Consider the following 6,664-nt stretch of genomic DNA (forward strand, 5'->3'; position numbering starts at 1 on the left):
ATCGGTTAGTCTAATCGTCGTTACTTTGCGATTCCTACATAGTGGCTAGCAAAGCTTATATTTAGAGCAGTATGACCCCAGCTCTTTCTATTCTGGCTCATTTACGAATTTTTTGTATATAATATATATAAGTTCTATTAACATTTTAATGCCGTGATACATGGACATTCTACATGGCTGTTGCCTATTTTTCCCGCGTCGAGTTTTTACCTTCTCATATAGGTCAACCAGCCAGTAACCCTATCAGGTATGTTGGAATTTTAGGCTGGGATTTCCGCTACTACTTATCGACAGCGGTTTTCATACTTGCTACTCCTTCCAGGCAAATAAATGTGCATAGTATTGCTGCTTTGATAAGTGAGCATATTTTGCCTCCTTTGCCCGTCCATAAGGCTCCGTTCCTTACCAACGTGTAAAGTCCTCTATAGCCGGTTTCCCGAGGTCTTCACGTAGGCAAATGTTAGCCCGTTTCCATAAACGGGCGTTGCCTTCCGCAATAGAAGCCCCCTACCTACGAACGGATCCAATATATATTTTCAAAGTTTATTGCGCACTAATATCACGATAAGATACGTTCCATGAGACACCAAAACGCGTCCATAAGTACAACGAATGTTACAATTCATCAACGATTTTGAGTACGATACATATAACTATATGAAAGCCACAATATTTGTAGGCGTTACTACATATATATTTTCCTATTTATAGCTAAATATAATTGTCATTGGTAATTCAGTAGGAAATTAATACTCAGACTAATTTATATTGTAATATTTCAAGCTGACGAAATTGAATTCGGAATTGTCCTACTAACCTTCGCTACGATCTGGCGAATTTGCCAGAAAATTTCAATCTTGCCAAATTAGCATTGCTGTCAGGAGAATCGAGGGCCCTTAAAAAAGGGCATGGTAAATCGAACCTAAATATAAAATAAGACGAACATAAATTAAATGTATCGAAAAGCAAGACCTCTTTACTTTAGAAGAAAAAAAAGTTTACTGTAACTTTAAATATTAACACTTATGTGATTTCAGGAAACACCCTACAAGAAATTTTTAGGTGCTCTGAAGAGTTCATATTATTATATTCTTACGGCTATCCTGGAATTCTGTCCATCGGTACACTCTATGGATCGAAACGAGACGTAAAAACGCACTCGTTTATACTAAGTAGCCTGACGTCGTTTTCGAAACGGATACAAATATCAAAAGTTATAATAGTTTAAAGACGATCTATAATAATTTTATCGGAAGTTCGCATAGTTAATTTGTTCGGTTTATTCAAGCATTCAAAGATGTATTACAAGAATTAAAATTTACGTGTGAAATACAGTATTTCCTCAAATATCGCACACTAAATTCAGTACGCGTAGATGCCGGCATGGATAGCGGTCCGGCATAACGTGAGCGACAAATACTAAACGCTAAATACCAAAGCTATGTTGCCTTTCCCGTCTCTATTTCCCCTGTTGATTTAACCCTCATCTAAAAAGGCCTTCTTTATGTATGGCACCATCTAGTAATTTTATAACCCCCTTATGCAGATTACGTTTTAAGGATTTTTACGTTGTTATCGTCGTTAGGCATTCCATCAGACCTAGCTTCCAGTTCGAACGTTGTGGTCTACGTTCGAACTGGAACGTGTTCCTAAACTTAACAGACAAATATATTACCCACTAAGCTATCACGTTCAACGGACCTGCAGTTTCTGTGCCGTTCCGCCGGTGGAAGTTTACTTTATTCAGTAATTGTCAGGGTACAGGCCGTAGGTGCCGCCGGCTTCAGCTTAAACTACCGGTCACGCCTGAAGGCTCCTATCAGAAAGATATTATTTTATCGTATGATTTCGCTGCCCCTCCTCGCCATTATGTGCCTATTCTTTCGGCAACCCAAAGTGTGAGACATATAGTTGGCTCGCCCATGCCTCCTTTACACTTACCCTCTTTACAGTCGGGAACCGCTGTTTCTCAACAACTTTCCCGCGTAATTCTTACGGAGTGATTATGAGAGTAATTCCGGTCGTCACCTTGCATTCCGACCATTCATTCCCAGACTGACAAAGCGAAGCCCTTTGTGCAACTCTCTGTGCTTCCAATCGTAACGCGGAGGTTTTTTAACTAGCGTTTTTTTACTTGTCCCCAATAGAACAGAAATGACATCAGACAGTGATTGTACAAATGGCTCGTTCTATACTGAGGTGTGGTGACGACAGGTCGGGTGAGTTAGGTTAGATAAGTTTTCATTTTGCTTGAGGCTGTCTAGAAAGAGGGTGCATTATAGGTTTCTGCAGTCATCCAGGGTGAACTGACTAAATTGCTCAGCATGAGGATTTTGCCATAGCTGGATAGTAGATCCGTATTTTCGCACTACTTCCCCATGATAGAATAGTGGGTAACGTAATCTTTAGAACACTAGGGTTGTGTAGGTTCGAAACCGGGAATAAGCACCCTGCATTTCGTGCTGGAATAACGGACTAATAATCCTGTTGTAAAGGAATTGTAAAACGGAAGTGTGATCGAATCTCGAACGGCGACACCGAGCATAAAAACTCTTGGTGTTCACTTCTTCAATAAAGATCCTTCTTAAAAAATAGGATTTTACCATGTTCGTATTCGTACATAAATTGTATAGTGTGTGCAATTTAACAAAACAGTTGATTTATATAACTACGGCCAGCAGAACCACGGGATACATATGAACTACTAAAATGTAACATCTTAAATAGAAAGATACACGGTCTGTAAGAGGTTAGCTTTCCGAAAGGTTGACAAATCATACAAACCTTTAGCGTTTTTGTAGCCTAATACTTTTGTTACGAAAACAGTCAAGTTGACCTCAGAGTGTCTCGACCTAAACGATCGACTGATGGGAATCAAACGAATTTAGGGTCATTTCCGCATATTACCGGATACGACACGTTAGCTATACCTTAAGAAATGTATTAATAACGTTGTTCGATACATCTACAAAATACAACGCTCTATCGAAGTAAATATACGTCGCTAATGAAAAACTAAGTTAGTAAACTATAGATTATAGCTATAATTGTTAGGATAGCTTAAAGGATACCATATCAGAAGAAAAACGAGGATGTTACAAATATCCTCCTGCGCATAGACAAAACAAGAAGAAGTTCATCAAATTGCTGATTTAAATCGCGTTTCAGAAGCTTTTATTTTTTTCTAGCCTTTTTTCAAGATTTATCCAATCAATGTCAACATGGAAAAAAATACAACACAGTTGGACTTCTTCAACGTGCAAATTACTATATCTCTGCTGGGGAGGGTCCGATAGGTGAGACGATTTCTGAGGTTCCTTAAACCCTTGATATTCACTCGTGTTCTCTATGGACAAGTCGATCGCCTTTGTCGACACGTTTATTTACGACATTTAGCTTCGAGTAAACTCTCCGTAAATAAATATCTTTAAAGGTTTATGGCACTTTTCAGGTTAGCTAAAAAAGGAATAATCCGGTAAATTTTAGCGGAAGTATTTTAAATCTTAACTTTATTAAGACTACCGCACACATCGCGTGCACGCCAGTAGACACCGATCATCTTTAAGGTATCGCTTGTCTATTCACGCCCAGCCGTTAGACATAAAAGTTGATAGAAGTATATGTTCCACCGCGAAACATGTCCAGTATTTAAAGTTTTTGAGACGTAGAATGGCATACGTTTAACGTGCGTCAAGTTAAAGAGAAACAAGAACTAGAATACTAAGTACCAAAAAGCGGAAGTTAATTACTAGTCTGCATTTCTAGATTATTTTCGATGTGCTTAGGTGATTTTTCCGAGCTAAATTTTTCAGGTCTGTTTTTTGGAGTAAAACTACCTTGTGGCATAAACCATAGCAGAAGTGTGCAACCGCTTAAACTTACTTGTGAGAATTTTCGATGTCCTTATTCTCAACCTGCTGTGTTTTCTACATAATCAACATACCAAAATCAATTCGATATATTGATCTAAAGCAAATTCACAGGTGTTGAGGAACATTTGCTGCGGTCTGTGTATACGCATATCACATGTGTGTGCGTTACCACAAGTTTGTACTGCATCTTCGTTCTTCCTTGTGCCATTCATTGTGGCGACGATATTACCGGAGTGAGCCTTTATCCGATAGAAGTATGATTGTTCTCCGGGAGTATTCATAGTTATCACAGGAGACAGTTTGTAGAAATGACATTAGAATTTATGTGGCTTTTCCTTCGGCGGCTTAAGGTCGAAATTCCGAGTCCATCTGCATATTCGTACCTTCGTTCACGTCGGATCAGCGTGTCTGCATGTTAAGTATAAAGCGCAACTCATTATTTTGCATATAAATAATTATTTAACCCTTTCTTTTTTTACCTGGTTAAACATTTACTACTTCTGGGAATAACTGACCTCGATTGCACGGCTTTACCACAAGTAGACTATAAATGACGTGAATAAATAACTGAGGGGAATAAGGCTTTAAGGATCATTTTTAAGCGAACGCTAAGCCTTAACCTGTGCGATAAAAACAAAAAATTACAAAATATAAGATCGCTGCAATGGGAATAAAATGAACAGGGTCTGTTACAGATAGGTTATTCGAATGAGCGAACAAACATTTCGAAAATGGGTAAAAATTTGTGAAGAGATAGGTGTATTACCTAGGTAGTAGGTTAGTGTGTAGTTTTATTTGACCCTCTGTAGTTGTTGTTATGATGCTTTAATCGATAGTAACGAAGCAAAAATTTTGAAATAACGTCTTATGTGTTAGCTAGTAGTTCACGTTGTCACGTAAAGTTATCACCGGTACAAATCAATAAAAACTCAAATACGTATCATGTAATGAAAGTGATATCTTTGTGACGGTTTTTCATTAATCGTGTTACGATAAAGCTCATTTACTACGACGTAAAGGACACATAGACCACATAGAACGTAAGAGTATGTCGTACTGAATACTCGAAATTCCGGAAATTAGTTGCCCTTACTAGTTGAGCTTTTCCTGAAAAACAATAGGACATCAACATGCGATTTGTTATTGGATTCTTTCTAGCTATCTATTTAGCTAGAGATGCGTGTGTCCAAAGACAAATTTATCCAGCTGGGTTCCTTTCAATACATCTCCAGCTTGCATCATAACTAATTTAAATATTTCGAGTGTTATGTTCAATATCACCCTTACTTTAGGCTTGTATCGTACCTATCTTCTTGTTAGTCAGGTCTGGTCTTATCGTAAACAGGAAGGAACTAGAGAAGACCTGTTCCTCCGGACCGAGTGTTTGAATACAGTCAGACCGGCCATATCCATTGAAGGAGAGCGAAGCACAAGGTTAGCTCACCTCGAGTCAACTAGGCCTGGAAGTTAATGTGCGTCTGTGTACTCGTCTGTTCTCTATCTATCAACGACGTGGAGGGCAAGCGATCTTAGTCGCATATTTGAAGTATTACGCATCAGTCAGGCCATGAAGTAATCAACGAGCATCAACAATGTGACTATTGGAGAACTCAAGATGGCGTCTGACCATGCGACACCCGCCCGGTTAGTATTCCTTTTGCCATGATCAGCCTTCTCTACCACACCACCTCAACACATAGCTTTAAGGCCACACTGTCATACCGTTCCAGAGTGCATCAAACCGAAAAGAGAAGTGAACTTGTCTTGATCAACTTGAAAGCTAGGACCAAAACTTCGCTGTAGCCGCTGGTTTGCCCGGAAATACAGGAAGGGTTGTCCCACTTATGAATGGCAAAAGAAACCCGTCGCTCACGGTGACCTACAAAACCAGAGAGAATAAAGGAGTCCAGGTAACTATAGCGGTTGACCGAAAGAAAACTATGTGTTGAAACTTTAATTTGCTTAATGCTTTCCATACTAATTTGCTTTGATAATATTTTTCAAATTGAATAATTTTTCACCGTAAAGTAGTCATCTAGCAATTTCAGGGATCATCCATTATTTGCCTTATTTTTTAATGAAAAGTCACACAGATTTAGATTTCTTTTTATCCCCTTACATGCGATCTAGTTTGTTGTAAATAAGCACGAACTGCTGGATATCAAGGCCAACTGGCAGCTTCGAAGGCTTGTACTCATCTAGTGATCAGCTAAGTTTATTGACAGGCTGCCACTGTGGATTCTAATAGAGATCAGCCGGCAGGCTTTTCCTATTTTCTGCCCTTCAGCTGATCACGGGGTAGCAGCAAGTGAACCGAAGTGGAAATATGAAGGGTTACTATTACAAAGTAAACTCTAACATCTCTCTGCCCGTTTACCATTTACATAGGGTCTCTTTCTTTTGTTGCTTAGATGCAGCAGTTTACCATAGTCAGACTTCTAGTGACAGAGCTCACTAAGGGCCCACCCTCCTCAAAATACAAGGGGCGTCTTCTCACTCTCTGTCTTTAGCCGCCTTGCGTCTTTTTTGTGCCGCCTTCTCTAAGTCGTACCCCTTTTGTTCAACTACTACCCGAAAGCGCTGCGACAGTAGCTACGACAAAAGCCACATGATTTTTCGATCACTTCACCAGCCAGTTCGAGGGCGGCGTCGACCGCGCACGCGTTACCACCAACACCTCACCAGTGACAGCTTTAAGTTTGACATCAGTAGACGCCTCTATTTACAGCCAACAAGAAAGTCTCGGTTGTACCAGACCTTGCTTGATCAGAAATGGGGCCGGGCACAAAGAA

Source organism: Varroa jacobsoni, unplaced genomic scaffold (genome assembly GCF_002532875.2).
Source record: "Varroa jacobsoni isolate VJ856 unplaced genomic scaffold, vjacob_1.0 scaffold_889, whole genome shotgun sequence".
Classification (NCBI taxonomy): Eukaryota; Metazoa; Arthropoda; class Arachnida; order Mesostigmata; family Varroidae; genus Varroa; species Varroa jacobsoni.